Source organism: Toxorhynchites rutilus, chromosome 3 (assembly GCF_029784135.1).
Source record: "Toxorhynchites rutilus septentrionalis strain SRP chromosome 3, ASM2978413v1, whole genome shotgun sequence".
NCBI lineage: Eukaryota > Metazoa > Arthropoda > Insecta > Diptera > Culicidae > Toxorhynchites > Toxorhynchites rutilus.
The window spans coordinates 117927344-117944467 of record NC_073746.1 but is presented as its reverse complement, the minus strand read 5'-3'; the positions used below and the strand labels follow the sequence as shown (position 1 = coordinate 117944467).

The window sequence follows — 17124 nt, the reverse complement described above, 5'->3', positions numbered from 1 at the left end:
GCAACCTGAAAGCAGCTAAAGATAATTCGCAAATCGGCACTTTTACGAAGACATAACCAACATACACACCGAAGCAAGCAACGGACTGAAACGTGAACGAAGCAGAGCTAAGGCTACGCTCGAATGGCTCTTCTCTTTCCGTCTCATTTCCATACACTCCCGGCTCGTGGGTTGGTGGCAAAAAAATCGATATCAGGAAAGCTTCCTACATCGACTAGAACTCTGGCTGCTCCACACAAGCAGGGCTGCCAATAATATTTTTCAAAAAACTGGAAGAGTGCTCTTAACCCTTTCCCGTACAACATCGAGTCTCACTCGTGGGTACTTGAATAACATAGGGCGCTAGAACGCTCAGCAGGCTAGTGAAATCACTTGATGTTGGACCATTTACCCTTAATTAACCATTCGAGCAGACCAAAATAAAGTTTCCCACCACTTGAACATTACTGTAAAACAATATTTGAGGATCTATTCAGAACCTCTAGAAAATACGATTTTATTTGGATAAAACTTGAAAAATCTCATATTGTTGCTGATCGACAATGTCATTAATTGAGGTGCATGAGGACACGGTTTCTGGATGTAGATCAATGCATCAAAACTAACTTCTAATTCGAATTTTGACATTTCTTTATTGTTTTGTTTGACCATCTTCGTTGCTATCTTTTGTGCACTCACTAAGAATGTGGAATAAGAAAAAACCTCGCCTGCGAATGACGGATAGTAGCATGTCCGAAAAAGAACTTGAAACTATTGAGAACCAGAGCAGATGGTCCAACGCCCCTAAGGAGGATAGTTGTAATAGTTGTTATCCATCGCTATTAAGTAAAGGAAGACAACTCTCCACCGTCGCAATTGAAGTTCAGAGTACATGGAACATATCGGAACATATATCGGGTTTTTCGGAAAGAGCGCAACAAAAGTATTTTTTAAATAAAACAAAAACGGTTGAAATGAAATTCTCGCGTAACTTTTGAGAAGGTCCTTTCACAGCATTCACAGCAACTCGAGAAAAACGAAGTTGAAGATCGGAACATTGTTCCGCGAAATGTTTCAAAAGGAATCGATCCTTATCACTACTTTCACCACTAGCAGTCAATTATAACTCTGGAAAACCAATCGTAACTGTTGTTATGTGATTTTAGTTTGAAATTGAAGCCTCCGAGCGGAAAATGTTACATTGAAAGTTCTGATTGAACGCTTTATACATTGGGCAAATTACTTTGCACGATGAAAATTTGAAAATAACTACTGAACAATGATCCAAATACTTGCACTTCGTGCTAAAAGCAGATCTTTATTCTTATCACTCGTTGAATTGCACTTAAACGATATCTACACCAGAAAATAACAAAAACTCAAAATGTCCGAAGTGCGACTTCGTGTTGTTTTGATTGCTTTGTTACTTCGGACGTATCGAGCGTCAGAGGAAAGATACGTCCGAAGTTACAGTCGAGTGCTTAAAATTCGGATCTTTACATTAGACATGTTTGGTATTGGTGATTAAAAGATGAAAAGGATAGATACTTGAACGGTTGTTTTTGCAATGCGTTCAATGATTGAGAACTAATGGATGCACACTATTAACTCGATTTGTTTACATTTGTTACTTAGGACCTTTTCAAAAGTTACGCGAGAATTCTTTATTCATGTGAAAGTACATTTGATGCCATTATGTATGGAACTCGATTTCTTTTGCATGGCCATCACGCTTGCAGAAGTCCAGATGCTGAACCCAATTTTCGACGGTTTTCATGCATAAATCGATATTTGTACGAAGTTCATCAATCATCGCTGACTTGTTGGCATCGACCATAGACTTGTCGTAGGCCCACAGGAAATAGTCTGACGGCGTCAAATCGCACGACCGAGGAGGCCAATTTACTGGGCTATTTCGTGAGATAACACGCTCACCAAACATGGTTTTCAATGAATCGATTTTTAAATTCGCTGTGTGGCTTGTGGAACCATCCTGTTGAAACCACATATTGCCCAAGTCCATATCATCCAATTCAGACCAAAACTATTCGGTTATCATTGATCGGTAACGATTTCCATTCAGAGTAACGTGCCGGTCTTGATCATCACGGAAGAAGTACGACCCAATGACACCACCGGACCATAAACCGCACCAAAGCGTATTTTTGAATGGTGACTCACGGAGTACGTGTGGATTGCTGCCTTACCAATAACGTATATTTTGCTTATTAACGAAGCCATTCAGCCAGAAATGAGCCTGATCACCGAAGATGATTTTTCGATAAAAACCCGGATCATTTTCAAGTTGTTGCTCAGCCCAATTCACGAACATACGACGCTTCTGATGGTCAAGCGGCTTCAGTTCTTGTGTCAATTTGATCTTGTAGAGATGTAGGTCAAGATCTTTTCGCAAAATTCGCCACAACGATGTCACAGATATGCCCAACGCTAGAGAACGACGTGTGAGAGACTGATTTGGGTCTTCCTCAATTGGTGCGCTAGCGGCAACAATATTCTCGACACTACGGGCACTTCTTTGTTTTTTACCGGCACGGGAACATTTTGTACTGTGCCTGTGGATTCAAGTTTTTCCACTAGACGCTCAATTGTTAATCTGGCAGGACGATTATGACGACCATAAAGTGGCCGTAGCGCTCTTAAAGTTGAGGCCATTGATTCCGAATTTCGGTAGTAAATTTTAGTAATCTCTACTCGTTGTTGGATCGTATATCCTTCCAATATGGAATGACAAACATTACTGAAGAGAAATGTCGAGAGAGCGGGAAAAATATGGTGTCGTTTGCTGTCCCTATCGGTCTACTCCTGTAGCGTCCCTATTGAAATGTCCTTATATATTATAGAGGAGTTCTCTCGGTTACCTTCACAGGTTTCCCACAGTCAACTTTCCGCCGTCGCGATTGGATTTCGATTGAAAAAGACGCGATAAATGATAGGATATATATGCCGATCCAATTAAATGGGCAGATTTTCCTTTTCAGCTTAACTAAGACATGAGAATTTCAGATTTTAATTTCGTCGAATGGTCGATTGATGTAAACGCAAACAAGATTACTTGGGTTTCATATTCATATAAATTAATCCATGATAGCGCCTGGTTTCTATGAACAATTTTGGGTAAGATTTCTCGTATGATTATTGCACCAGTCGTGGTTTAAATGCTACATCAATTGTTTTGAGCCTCATAATGTTTGGAGGACCTAAAACATATGATATTTATATAAACTCAAATACTGTGTAGCACGTTGCTGCTTGGGTAGTTACCACACCTTATTGAATTCGTAAATGTAAGCAGGAGAAAAGTAAAACTGAGAGTGTGTAAAAAAAGAAAGATCGATCCAAGGTAAATCTATATTGAATCAATCGAACGAAAAATGTAAAAAAAATCCGAGGGTTTGTTGATTTATCATTTTGGATATTATTTGCGAATACGTCGCAATTTCATAAATAACTCTTTAGTAAAAAGTTCCGGGGACCCTGAAAAGGTTTAATGACTTGCGTGATTTTGTAGAATCATTTCGAGAAGCAACGATTCTTTTTTGCCTTTGCGAGAACAATACACTAATTGGTCATATGTCGCAATTTGTTTCTTTATAGCAATGTACGCATTGCACTGAGTACTTAACGAGAGGAATCTTCCGTGCATCGCCATTCGACAAGGATCAAACATTCGTCTAACAGATACACACAGTTGCAGCGATAAAAATGAAACATCGCGAGAATGACCGTTTATGAAAAATCGTTTCTCGACTCTCGGTCAAAACCGTCAACAAAGCTAGTACCTTTTTGCATCAGAACAGAGCCGATGCGCACGAGAGCAAATACGAATGGTAACTAAAAGTATCGAAGGTGTGCTATTTACATTTACAGGAAATCAACAAGTTCTAAATTTCGCGCAACGAAAATAAGCAACACACACAAAGCCATGGCAAGTTCAGATGGTTGTGGTAATTACAATGCCAGATGCACTTCAAGAGAAATATTCGCTAGCGTTCACAGCTCGAGGGGAAACATAAAACACAAAGCGAGCAGAATAAACGACCTTTGTTTTTTCGGGCATAGAAAGATTCTGAGAATTTTCCTCAGGTGAGATGCAATACTTATACGCTATCGGCAGATAACTTACTATGCAAGCGTGGAGTTTACTTCGCAAATATTCTCTTTTCGCTATCCCCCTTCGTTATTTCTATTCTAGCGGCTGCATACATTGCCCGTTATTGACAGTTCTGTTCGGGAAAGCACACAAATGGACAGAACAAATGTATGGGGGAATGGGAATGCTTCCAATTTTCATCAGTTTAAACCATATGCAGACTATGGGATTGTGATGTATAGCATATCAAACAAATCTTAGAAAAAATCCGATTCGATTGGTGTGCAAATCGTTAAAATCCATTCGCAGCAAAACTAGTTATTAACGTTGACTTTATTTCATAAAAATGTGACCTGTTTTCTGATTTGGCACCCTTAATGTAATACGTAGTCCTACGTCAAAAAAGAAAAATTGGTCAAGGAACAGGAGAGATAACATTTATACATTATGAATTTATACACAAAATACACAATAATACACAAAATTAATAATAACTGAAGCACACATAAAAAATTGGATAAAACTGAACAATATTTTAAAAAAAATGGAAGATTTTAAGGTTTAACCAGAGAAGAAAAGTGGAACTTGAGAGAAAAAAGTGGCAATGGTTCGTGGTAATTCTTATTTTTTTTTTGAAAAACAAAAATCGATTTTTAACGTAGGACTACGTCTAACCGGAAGATATAGGGGGTGAAATGGAAATCTAGGCACTAAACAAGTAGGAAAAAATGCAAGATTTGGAACGCTTATAACTCGAGCATTTCTCAATAGATCGCAAAGGTTTTTGCATCAATTGATAGGAAATATATCTACGCATCTATCATAACGAATAACATTTCATTTTTCTTGAGATAAATAATTGAATAATTGTGAAATATCAAGCATTGTCCAAAAGCACTATGTGCTCATTTTTGATTGGTCCATTTTGTGCTCCTCAAATCGTACCGACCAAAACGGGCAACCAGAGCAACAGCTAAATAGAATGAAGCACGATTGGAAAGGAAAAAGAAAAAAAAAGGAACGAAACATTGGTCGCAGTCTCACACATGCGTAATTCTCGAGCCAGTCAGTCAGCTTAAAAATCCCCGCTCCGCTGCCGTAACGATCATTCTAATTCAAACCGTACACCACATCAGTTCGCATCACAACACATCAACAAACCAACCCAAGCAGCCATGTCTGGACATGGCAAAGGAGGAAAAGTGAAGGGAAAGGCAAAATCCCGCTCAAACCGTGTTGGTCTGGAGTTCCCTGCAAGGGTAACTAGGCGGAGCGCGTTAATACCAGTGCACCAGTCCACCTAGCCGGCGTTATATAGTTTCGGCCGCCGAAGTGATCGAGTTAGTTGGCAAAGCTGCTCGCGACGATAAGAAAACCCGCATTCGGAACAGAACACATTCGGTTCGGTGGACATCAAGACAACAGGCAGTTGCAGCGAGTGGCGAGTGGCAAACGCAATCGCAAAACGGCTGCTGGTAGCAGAAGAAAAATGTTTGTTCTTTATACAATCTGCTTTGGTGGTAAATCCAGAACAAGGCGGCATCGAGGGTGTTCGAAATGTTTTTTTTCAAAACCACGAGTACTAAGTTTTCTAAATTGGAACCATTCCATAAAACACGGCGCTTATCAGGGCCATTAAACCTTTCAAAAAAGAGTTTACGAAATACAGTTCAATGCTTTCTAAAATAATATCCAAAATAATAAAAAAACACAAATTGATTTTTTCATAATTTGTTTGCCAGGATCTGATGAGTATGTGAATTTGACAGTTGTTCTGAGCTTATTGATAGTTGGGAACTTTCCTGATTATTAAATTTTCACCAATTCTAAATTGTTTCCAGATTGAAAGTACAGTAATTTACAATTAGTTCGACATTTAACTAATTGGACGGACATGTAATGCGACACATTGAAAGTCGACACTGTACCACTGTCATCGCAAATGTTCAATTACAGGTTAAAATCGCCTCCAATGCGACACTGAGTGGTGCTTCGGCACGTCGCATTGAATGTAATTTACTGTACAATATGTCACAATGTTGGATGGGAAGAAATTTTCCAACTGTGGAAGCTGTGACGAGTGGCAACAAATCGCTAAACAGGAAGGTTTAGCCGAACAAGATGGGGATATCGAGTGATAACAAAACAATAAACTCTTTAGATTGAAGATAATTTTGTGATCCTGAAAAGGACCCTTTTTAGCCTGCATGTGAATCCAACGAGCGAACAAATCGTAATGAATGTATTTTTTTGCCATCGCTGCCTTTTAACGCTCATTCGTTCGTCTCGTTGGACTCGCCCTTTTGGCTGAGTCTGCCGATTTGTCTCTATCCTGTGAGTGTGTACCGCTAGAGTATAAAACACGCGGACCCCAAAAAAATGTCTTATTTTCTTTCAAACCGTAAACCCCTGTGGTTGTACGGCATCGTTTAACATCGCATCGTATCACATCATAAAAAGAAAACAAGCAGCAACGAGGACGTGTGGACGTAACAAAGGAGGACAAGTTAAGGGAAAGGCAAAGGCCCACTCGAACCGTGCAGGTGTGCAGTTCCCCGTTGGTGTATCCGCCAATTGCTCCGCAAGGGTAACTAGGCCGAACGGATTGGTGCCGGAGCACCAGTATACCTAACAGCGATTATAGAGTTTCGGCCTTCGGATGCTCGAGTTGGCTTGCAAAGCTGCTCACGACAATCAGAAAACACGCATCAAGAACAGAGCAGCTTCGGTTCGGCGCTCATCAAGGCAACAACTAGTTTCAACGAGTAGCAAACGCAATCGCAAAACGGCAGCAGCTAGAAAAAAGAAAAAGTTTGTTTATACAGACTGCTTTGGTGACAGAACCAGCCACCGTAAAACACGGCGCTTTTCAGGGCCATTAAACCTTTCAAAGAAATGTTATTAAAAGTTATTCACAATACCAATGCATTCTAAAGTGACATAATATGACTTTTTTTTTGTTTATGCTTGTTTTTGAACTTATTGGTGGTTGGGGTCTTTTAAATTGATCATTCAGCTTTCACAAACCCATGCATGGTTCCTGAATTGAAAGTGGCTTCAAATTACAACACATTGTATGCAGGATGGCATTCACGAATTTTCTCGATAGCAAAAACTGCTTTCTTTGGTTGATAACTGATGTTGAAAATTGACTGAGGTTACATCTGCATTGTATAGAAACATAACTAAGGAGCAACATGATGAGCTATGCATTTCCTGCTGCTCTGTTCTTATTTTAAAGGACTTCAATCCGAAGGTCATCCGTCCCTGTATTCACTGTTGGTTTTTCAGAACGCTTATAGCTCGTCTATTTCTCGACAGATCGTAGAGTTCGTCTCCAAAACCTCAGTTCTTTTTCATTTTTATTTACATTGTTTGCGGAGACTACAAATCTTACAATTCATTCGTTTCCGAAACCACAGTTTAAGGTACGGTAATGTGCTCAATAGTGAAATATATGATAGTGAACGAGCTGATAACCACCTATGCATTCCCTATCACAGCAATTTTTTTGATTGTACGATATGTGTATACGCCGAAAGATGCCCGACGTTGAACATTTAATAAGTACAAAGCCTTCAGAAAAAAATCAAGAATCAAGTTTGTAAAAAAACGCAAAAACACAACACCAAAGGTTCTTTTCAGAACCCCCAACATGTTCATAAAGAGTAAACAGTAAACTAATCAATTTTTCAGGTAGATAGGTAGGTATTCACGTAGGAGAAGAAAATAAAACAATATATTTAAAATATATATTTGTATAGTCCTACGTCACTCCGGTTATGTCACCGACATTACCCACCCGTCTTTTTTTATTATTTGTTTGTTTTTTGAAAAACCAAGAAAGTTGTAGGGTTGTATCCGAACCATGACGAACCGTAGTTGACGTAGGATTACGTTACGATATTTGTTTTATGTTGATTTCTAATATTTTCGAGCAAGATGAAATTCTAGATTCGAACAACATTATCATGAAATAATCAAGAGGCGAGATTGTGTTAGTTGTAGTTTCAGGGGTATAGCGATACGTTAAGGAAAAGGGAGAACCAAAATCCATGTTTTCTGGCGTTATGCAATTTGTGAACAATACCATAATATCGATCTATTCTTTCCTTTCTTCAATATTACCCGACGAAATGGTCTGCAGTAAATTGCTCTACTCTTGTTTATGCGAATCTCCCGTTTTACCAGCATCCCAAGATCAGAAAAGTCGCTAATTAACTCGTCTACTATTGTCGAATGTTCACAAATGCTACGGTAAGTGTATTTGTTGTAAGTGTTTCTATCACATGGTTGTCGAGCTATATTTATTGGAACTTATCGACTGATTGTTTGTAAGAAGCGCATAACAGGAACGTCAGAACTCATGTATCCTCGACAATTGCAAAATTGCAAGCAATTTTGGAGTTTGACAGGGATGTGCTGTTCCTGACATAGAAGATGACCTTTTGCGGGTGAGGGCCTACTTTGGGAATAGATAACGGTTTTTGTCTATAATCCCAAGAATTGTCCATTCAAAATTGTTGTAAATTATAAGACCTTTTCATCGCCCTAAAGATTTTTTACAAAAACGGTGAAAAAAGAGAGAAGTATGGATGCCCGACCGGCTCTCTCAGAGTCTCTCCACACAGTGCCAGCAACTGCTGAATCGGTCGAATCGATTAGAAATGAGTGCGTGTTGGTTCTGAAAATTGCATTCTACCTACTTAAAATTTTTTTTTTGTTTTGACACGGGCCAGTCGCCACATACATGCATACATATTAAACGTAATGTATTTTTAAAAAAAATTGTCCACGTGGAAATTATTTATACCGCCTCCCCCCTCACCGTGGACAAACGTGGACATTTCGTGACCCCTACCCCCCCTAAAGTTGTCCACGTGGTATGTGGACAGCCCCTTAGCATCATCATGGTAAACACAATAAATTGAATTATTAAATAATTATACGAACTAACGATATTAATACTAATTAATACGCTTAAAATACAACATAAAAATATGATTTCTGAATAAATCTGTGATTTACAATCAACTACAATCAACAATTAAAATCAGTTTTTTCGGGTTCAATATTCAATAATATATTTTGATAAAAGACTAGCTCATTGGCCTCACTTTGATATGTCGATCAATTAAATTAGTTCAGTGCTTCAAATGTTTTTGAAAACAGCCATTTTTGGGAAAATTGGACGAAAATTGATTTTTCGGGCCACCCTAAAATGTAAATGGCACTCTAATAAAAAAATAATACGGGTCTAATGTTTTGCGATAAAGAACAAAATTACCACTTTTGACGAAAATCTGAGAACTACTATATCGGTTTGACATGGAATAGCTGTAATAATCTATATATATATAAATCTCGTGTCACGATGTTCGTGGCCGAACTCCTCCGAAACGGCTCGACCGATTTTAATGATATTATACTCAAAAAACATGGTAGGTATGAGAATAGGTCGTAAAATATATATGATCCCGTTGGGATACCGATTAGGGTGGTCCTATGCAAAAAAGTCTGAATAATTTTGTTTTTGTATTTTTTGCATAAATTTGGCCTAATACATATAACCATATATAACCTATTTTTAGCCCTATCTCTTATTTTTAATCACGATATTTTTATTTATATATAAACAATACCAAATAGTTGATCCGTCGTTCGTTTTTTAACCCGTTTTATGCAAAGCGTTCGAAAAATCGAACAGTAACTTCGATAATTTTTCATGGCTTTGGAAAGCAACTCTATGGTAAGGCTTTGGCATCAAATGATAGCTTAATCTATTAGCTACCACTTACTATCAATTTCATTCAAATTCATAGTTACGTTGGTAAATGCCAGATGGCACTTCGTCCTTGCCATGCAATTTGACATTGAACTATTTCTGTGAAGCGCAAATGGTAAAATATCAACAAATATCATTGACATCCCAAATCGTTGGATAGTACCATATACGCCTCACATGCAATGTTCATATTAATGTCAAGCTCTGCAGTTCAGTGAAGAGCAAAAAAAACATTTGCAAGTCTGTGAAAACAGGAAACAATATGGATGTGTTTCGAATTCAGAATACCGATGTGAACACTCCTTGATTGAATCACTTGGACGAAATAATGAGGTACCGAATTGGACTGTACAACAGCTCCAATGAAGTTGTCTGGCGTATCTTTGGTTTCAGAATTCCTAAACGAAGATGGTGTAATGAAAAGAAAATGAAAATGTTTTTTTTTTGTTATTTGTTCAATTTTTGTTGGTGGTCATCGTCTAAACCGCTCCATTGTCTGAATATCATAGATCTTATCTCCATCTCCACATCACACTCGGGTTCGGGAAGTCCATTTTCCCACGGTCCAATGCAATACACGGTCAAACCTTCAGCTCGATATTCACGTGGAATTGATCCTTCATCGATCAAAATCGATCAATTTTATGGATCGTTAAAACATTTAAACACACTTACAATACATTAGTTATGTTTTATTCAACAACCAAAATATTCACTAGAAGTAATTTATTTGGTAGAACAACGTTTGCCGGGTCAGCTAGTAAAATAGTAACATAAAGGCTGATTTAGACGATGCCAGTCAGCGCTCTAGTTGAAGTATCCAGTGAATAGAGAACAGACACTCTGTTCAAGTTAGAGGCCTATTAATTGTTCGATGCTGGTAAAAGTAACTTAAACAGAGTGTCTGTTCTCTGTTCACTGGATACTTCAACTAGAGCGCTGACTGGCATCGTCTAAATCAGCCTTAAGTGTCATTAACTTCCTTGAGTAGTGTATGTGATATAATTCACTTTATATATAAGGTTGGGGAAAAAGAAATGTCGTATTTCTGATCGAAATTTGACGCTTTATTTAACAAACTTAAAATTATCCAATTTAAATCAAAAAATATGCGCCGTTTTGTTCGCAAACTTGTTGCCATTTAAAAGACAACTTCATTATCCCCCCCTTATAACCACTCCCCTCTCCACCTTATTTGCAAAAAACTCAGACAGCCAGTTTTCGCAAGTCTCTTTTGAGGCCAACTTAGTACCACCAAGAGTGTTTTGCATGGACCGGAAGAAATGATAATCACTTGGAGCCAGGTCCGGACTATACGGTGGGTGCAATAGGACATCCCATCCGAGCTCCCGTGGTCATAGTTGAGCAGCTCATAGTGGATTTTTTTTTATCTGTATTATAGTGATTTTCAACTCATTTGGCTGGTTCGTCACTTGTATTTCCATTTTTGGAAGAATGTCGGGAGTGAGAATTGAACTCGTGACCTTCAGCGTGAGAGGCATGGATGTTACCACTACGCCAGATCGCCTCCACGCTCATAGTGGATGATCCCCTTCCAATCCCACCAAACACACAGCAAAACCTTCCTGGTCGACAATCCGGGCTTGGCGATGGTTTGGGCCGGCTCACCGCGCTTCGACCACGACTTTTTTCGCTTTAGGTTGTCGTACGTGATCCACTTATCATCACCAGTCACCATCTTCTTCAAAAATGGGTCGAGTTCGTTCCATCCAGCTTTTTTTGGAATCCAATCTTCTGCAAATGATTCCAAACGGTTTTATGGTCTATACCCAGTTCCTGGCCAATCGAGCGAGTGCTCACATACCGGTCTACTTGGATGGTTTCAACGATTTTATCGGTTTCCACGACGATTGGCCTACCAGTACGGGGTGTATTTTTTATATATAATTAAATTTTATCATATAATATTATTCTACCATTACATCCTACAATCGAAGACACTTTTTGTTGGCTTTTGGTTAGGTTTTTAAGTTACTGCTAGGCATGTTTGCGGATTCGTAGAAAGTTAAGATTCCATTTGCTCTGTCGATCCTCAAAATAAACTAAATGGTTTGAAAGTTTAGTATTTAAAAAAAACATAAAACTCATGATTTCTTCCACAAATTCATATCTTTTCAACCATTGAGCCGATTTCAAAAATCGACATATCAAATGATATCTTATTCTTCTATGAATCAACTTCAATCTGTCATTCAATAAACTCAGAACTTTAATTATAAAGCTGAGAAAATTTTCCACAATTCGTTCTTTCAAAAAAAAATTCTATTTTGTCGCAATTTTAAATCTCTCAAATGGAACTGCCAAAATGATAGTTCAAAGAACGAAGAGCAGGAAAAATTGACAAATAATGGGGGTAAATGATAAAACAGAGGTAATCATGGATTTTTAATTACCATATCAGAAAAAAATATTGAAAAACACATTTCTTTTTCAATTTCTGTTTCAAATATTGATAAAATTGCACTGAATAGTTAATATAAGAACAATGATACTATTTGTATAAACTTATGTATTTATGAACATGTTTATATAAACCTTCCCATCTTGTCATTCTTCATTAAAGACCTTGCGTCAAGACAGCTAGAAATCGATACACTCTCAAATCAAGTATGCCTGAAAAAATGTATTCTTCATGTAAACAAGGATCGAAAATGTGGACACTTTTTAGTCAGCGAATTGTATGAAGTGCCACTGCTGTGGTTTAACTGTTTGACTGGATCGAGGAAAAAACTGGAAGAATCCAGTTTGAACTGGAACATTGGCAACGCTGCACACAAGTGGTAATTGTGGGAAGGAGAGCATGCCACTCCGAAGAAACGATAAACCCCTTGGCTAGCTGGCTACTTACTGGGAGTAATCGTTATACCGGACCCGTCCTTATACCATTCGACCACCCACCATCACCGCTTCCCAGCGTAGGCGTTCCACGATGCAGTCAGAATACTGACTAGCACGCAGCTTTCGGTGGCTCTATTGTCTGGGAAGAAGTATTGTGGTGTGCGTTCAGTATTCTATGACACCTGGTTCCGTGTATTACGAAAATACCAATAATACTGGTAATACCCACAAACGCACCTTTATGTTACTCTTTAAATCCAGGCGCCGAGAATGCACAAGTTCTGCGAGACAAATCGAGTCATGCTGAATGAACATCGTTCGCGACAGTAACGTGAGCTCAGAGAGCCGACGAGACAGCGGAAAGGAACTTCTCAGATACGTGCCCCCGAACACGTCATTTCTCTTTCGCAATGAATGGATAGATGATATCAACCTTAACCAGTGGGATCGTCTTGTCTGAGCAGTGTTGTGATTTCCAGTCATAAGGGGACTTCCTTCCAAAGTTCAAATTCCAGCAGGACCGGAAGAAACGCTCCCAGCACCAGAATGTATCGATGTCTGTTTATTTTTTTTTATTTTTATCTGCAAGCGTATTTGTGGATCCAACTATAACTATACGATAATCGCGCAAGCAGTCATCGTAAAAGATAGTTGTGCAATTCCTCTTTTTTCATCTTCATACTAGCCAAAACGGAAGTAAAATAAATTCAGACTTACCTCCCCAGAATGAAGATATCTGCTCTTGTGGGCGGTTGGGGGTAGCTACCAGTAAATTCCCAAATTGCGATAATGAAAAAGACGGAAACACCGTTATCGCAAAATTATGTATCCTCCGCTCGGCTATAGCGATTTCACTGACTACTTCTGTGTGCTCAGTAAAATTTTCACCTTGTTATGTTGATGCACCGAAAGAAAACACTATCACGGACACATTTGCATTTCAGCACTTCAGTTGAAGGTAATTTATCGTAATTATTAATTCACCCCTGTTTGACAAATGCCGAAACTTGGCAACTCTTGGGTACAAAGCAGCGAAACTTTTGGAGAAACAACACGAGAGGAGAAAAACCACACACTGTATGCACAAATGATAGCGGAAAAAAATCACTTCGTACGGTGGGACATTTTTTTTGTCTGCAGCACAAACAAGTATATTTTCTCTCCTTATCCGACAGTCGGATATTAGAGCAACTTCCGCCTAGGTTTCGCGACAACTTGCACTCGCCGAAAAAAATCAAGCACTCGGAGCGAAAGCAGTCAATCGATTCAGAATATCGCGTTTTGCGCAAGGGAACACACTATTTTGCTAAGCGAACAGTGCGGACCGAATTCATGCAAAGTTTGGCATTAAATGACGGCGATGGTAAAAGTTTGTACATAAAAAACCCGAAGAGACAGATTGGCTATGTAGTGGCCAGAAGCAAGAACGAAACAAACACCAATGCAGCAAACACCGTGTGCTTTACGGCAGCACGAGTGATTGTGTGCGTGTGTAAGGGGTGGTGTATTGACAGCGCGAGCATTCCCTGACAATTACCCGCCGATGAAATGCGGAACTATTTATCAATGGTACAAATCTCGCGTAACTTTTGAAAAGGTCCTATGTAACAAATGTAAACAAATCGAGTTAATGGATGCACGCTATTAGTTCTCAATCATTGAATGCATTATAAAAACAATCGTTCACGTATCTATCTACTTCATCTTTTAATCGCCGATGCAAAAAATATCCAATGTACAGATTCGGATTTTAAGCACTCGGCTGTTACTTCAGACGCCTCTTTCCTCCGACGCTCGAAACGTCCGAAGTAACAAAGCAATCAAAACAACACGAAGTCGTACTTCGGTCGTTTTGAGTTTTTGTTTCTTTCAGGTGTTGTTATCTATGTCAGTGCAATTCAACGAGTGATGACAATAATAATCTGTCTTTATGGATTCTTATCGTGAAACGTAATATGTCCAATGTGCAAACAGGGGCAGTCCAAACGTCCAATGTAACATTTTTCGCTCCGAGGCTTCAAATTTAAGCTCAAATCACGGAACAACTATTACGATTGGTTTTTCAGAGTTATTATTGACTGCTAGTGGTAAAAGTAGTGATAAAGATCGATACCTTTTAAGACAATTCGCGGAATAATGTTCGGGTCTTCAACTTCATTTTTCTCGAGTTGACGAAAATATTACATTGGACCTTTTCAAAAGTTACGCGAGAAATCATTACAGAGCGGTATTGACGTAGGACTACGTCCTGCATTTCTGTATAAGGGTCTAAATTCGAAATTTGGAAAACGAGAGCGTTACGTTTGGAGCTTGGTCATGCGGAAAAAATAAAATTTATTTTTCAACTGCATTTCCTTGGGAAATGAATTTCTTGCACCTTTTTCCCCATGCTGTTTTTTTTCCGCATGCTGTCAGATGTTTCTCCTATAAGAGGAGCAAACGTTTTCGTGACTCGGGCATTGTTTATTTATCTTCTTGACCGAACATGAATTGAAATAAATGTAAATTTATGTAATTCGTTTTCATCAAAGAAATAAAATAAATTTATATAATTCAATCGTTCAGAATAATAAACATTTGGCGAGAAGTGAAATTAATTTATAATCAAATTTATATATGTTTAGAAGTCAATAATACTGAAATTTTTGTATCTACCAAAATGGCAATTGAAACCTTATGATTTGATACGCTTGCATAAATGGATTTCTGTCTGTCTGTCTGATTCTTATTTTTTTTTTTTTTTTATCTGTATTATAGTGACTTTCAACTCATTTGGCTGGTTCGTCACTTTTTACTTCCATTTTTCGGAAGAATGTCGGGAGTGAGAGTTGAACTCGTGACCTTTAGCGTGAGAGGCATGGATGTTACCACTACGCCAGATCGCCTCCACGTCTGATTCTTATGGACTCGGAAACTACTGAACCGATCGACATGAAAATTGGCATGTAGGGGTTTTAGGGGTCGGAGAAGATTCTTATGATAGTTCAAGACCCCTCCCCCTCTCGCCATACAAATGAAACACAAATGTCTGCATAACTTAAGAACTAAGCAAGAAAAAGGAACCTAATTTGGCATGTGGAGGTTTAAGGGGGTAAGAAATGTTTTTATAGTGATTCGACACTTCTCTCCTCTCTTTAAGGGGGGACTGCTATACAAAAGAAACACAATTCTCTGCAAAACTCAAGAACTAATCAAGCAAACGGAATCAAATTTGTCATATGGAGGTTTTAGAGAGCACGATACGTTTCTATAGTGTTTCGACACTTCTCCCCTCTCTCCAAGAGGGGGAGGTCACATGGCTCGAGAAGTAAGCAAGCAAACAGAGCCAAATTGTGCATATGGAAGCTTTAAGGGGCAATAAATGTTTTTATTGTGGTACGACACTCCTTTCTTCTCTTTAAGGGGAGGCTGTCATACGAATGGAACACAAATTTTAGTATACTTTCTGTATCAAATATGTATTCCCTGGAAGGGAGAAACATGTTATTTGCAAGTGATTGAAAAATCTTGAAGGATTATTGTGTCTGAAAATAATTTTACAATGTTTTGGTAGAAGTACTAGGACATTTATAGTGAAAGGAAATTGTAAAGGGTCAATGGGTCAAAGGGTTTGGACCAATGAACGTTCGCTTAGCAAGAAAACGTGAATGTTTGAAGGTATTGATAACAATAAAATCGTTCGAAGTTTGCCGGGTCAGCTAGTGTAGTATATTTTTATTAATTGGATTATTTTCGCCTTTAATAACAATACTTTCTCTATAAAGTGGATAATTATAACAAAAGTAACACTTTTTTCTCCTCCTGATTATTGGATCTCTTTTGACATTTCTATGGGATTTTTTTTGACAACCAATTTGATTCTATTCTCATGGCTCAGGTTTGGAGTGCATGGTTTTGCATGTTAATAAAGCCTGTTTATGAAGATTGGAGTACATCTTAAGAGTAAATATCATTCGTTTACCGATTTAGGGTTAAGAAAAGCATGGATGACGGGATATTTAAAGAATAACCGCAAAGAAAAAATCGTGATGTACAAGTAGGTTAGCCATATTCTGACGCGGGAAAATCATCATGGGTATAAATGTCACACAAAAAGGCGTAATTTTTATAATACATTTTTTGTTTTCGTTTTTCGAAATTTATTCTGAATTCAATGTAATGGGCACAAAATCCCCATTTAATGAGGATACGAAATCGAGGCGGCCCTTATCCGCCATCGAAAGCGGTGGTCTCTCGCAAATTAACCTCGTCGGACGGCATGGTGCGTTGGTGCATTACGTTAGCAATATTCTGACGCGGGAAAATCATCATGGGTATAAATGTCACACAAAAAGGCGTAATTTTTATAATACATTTTTTGTTTTCGTTTTTCGAAATTTATTCTGAATTC

General features: G+C 38.4%; 1 protein-coding gene across 3 annotated transcripts in view; it reads right to left on the bottom strand.

Annotated features, from left to right (window-relative positions):
• Positions 1-14092, bottom strand: part of LOC129780588 (GTPase-activating protein skywalker) — a 162278-nt gene extending 148186 nt beyond the window's left edge. For 2 of the 3 annotated variants that reach the window (XM_055789011.1, XM_055789009.1), the window contains exon 1: positions 13452-14092. The gene's annotated coding sequence lies outside the window, so the exon portion shown is untranslated. The remainder of the gene's footprint in view (positions 1-13451) is intronic. The other variant, XM_055789012.1, reaches the window with a different exon arrangement.
• Positions 14093-17124: the final 3032 nt, after the last annotated feature.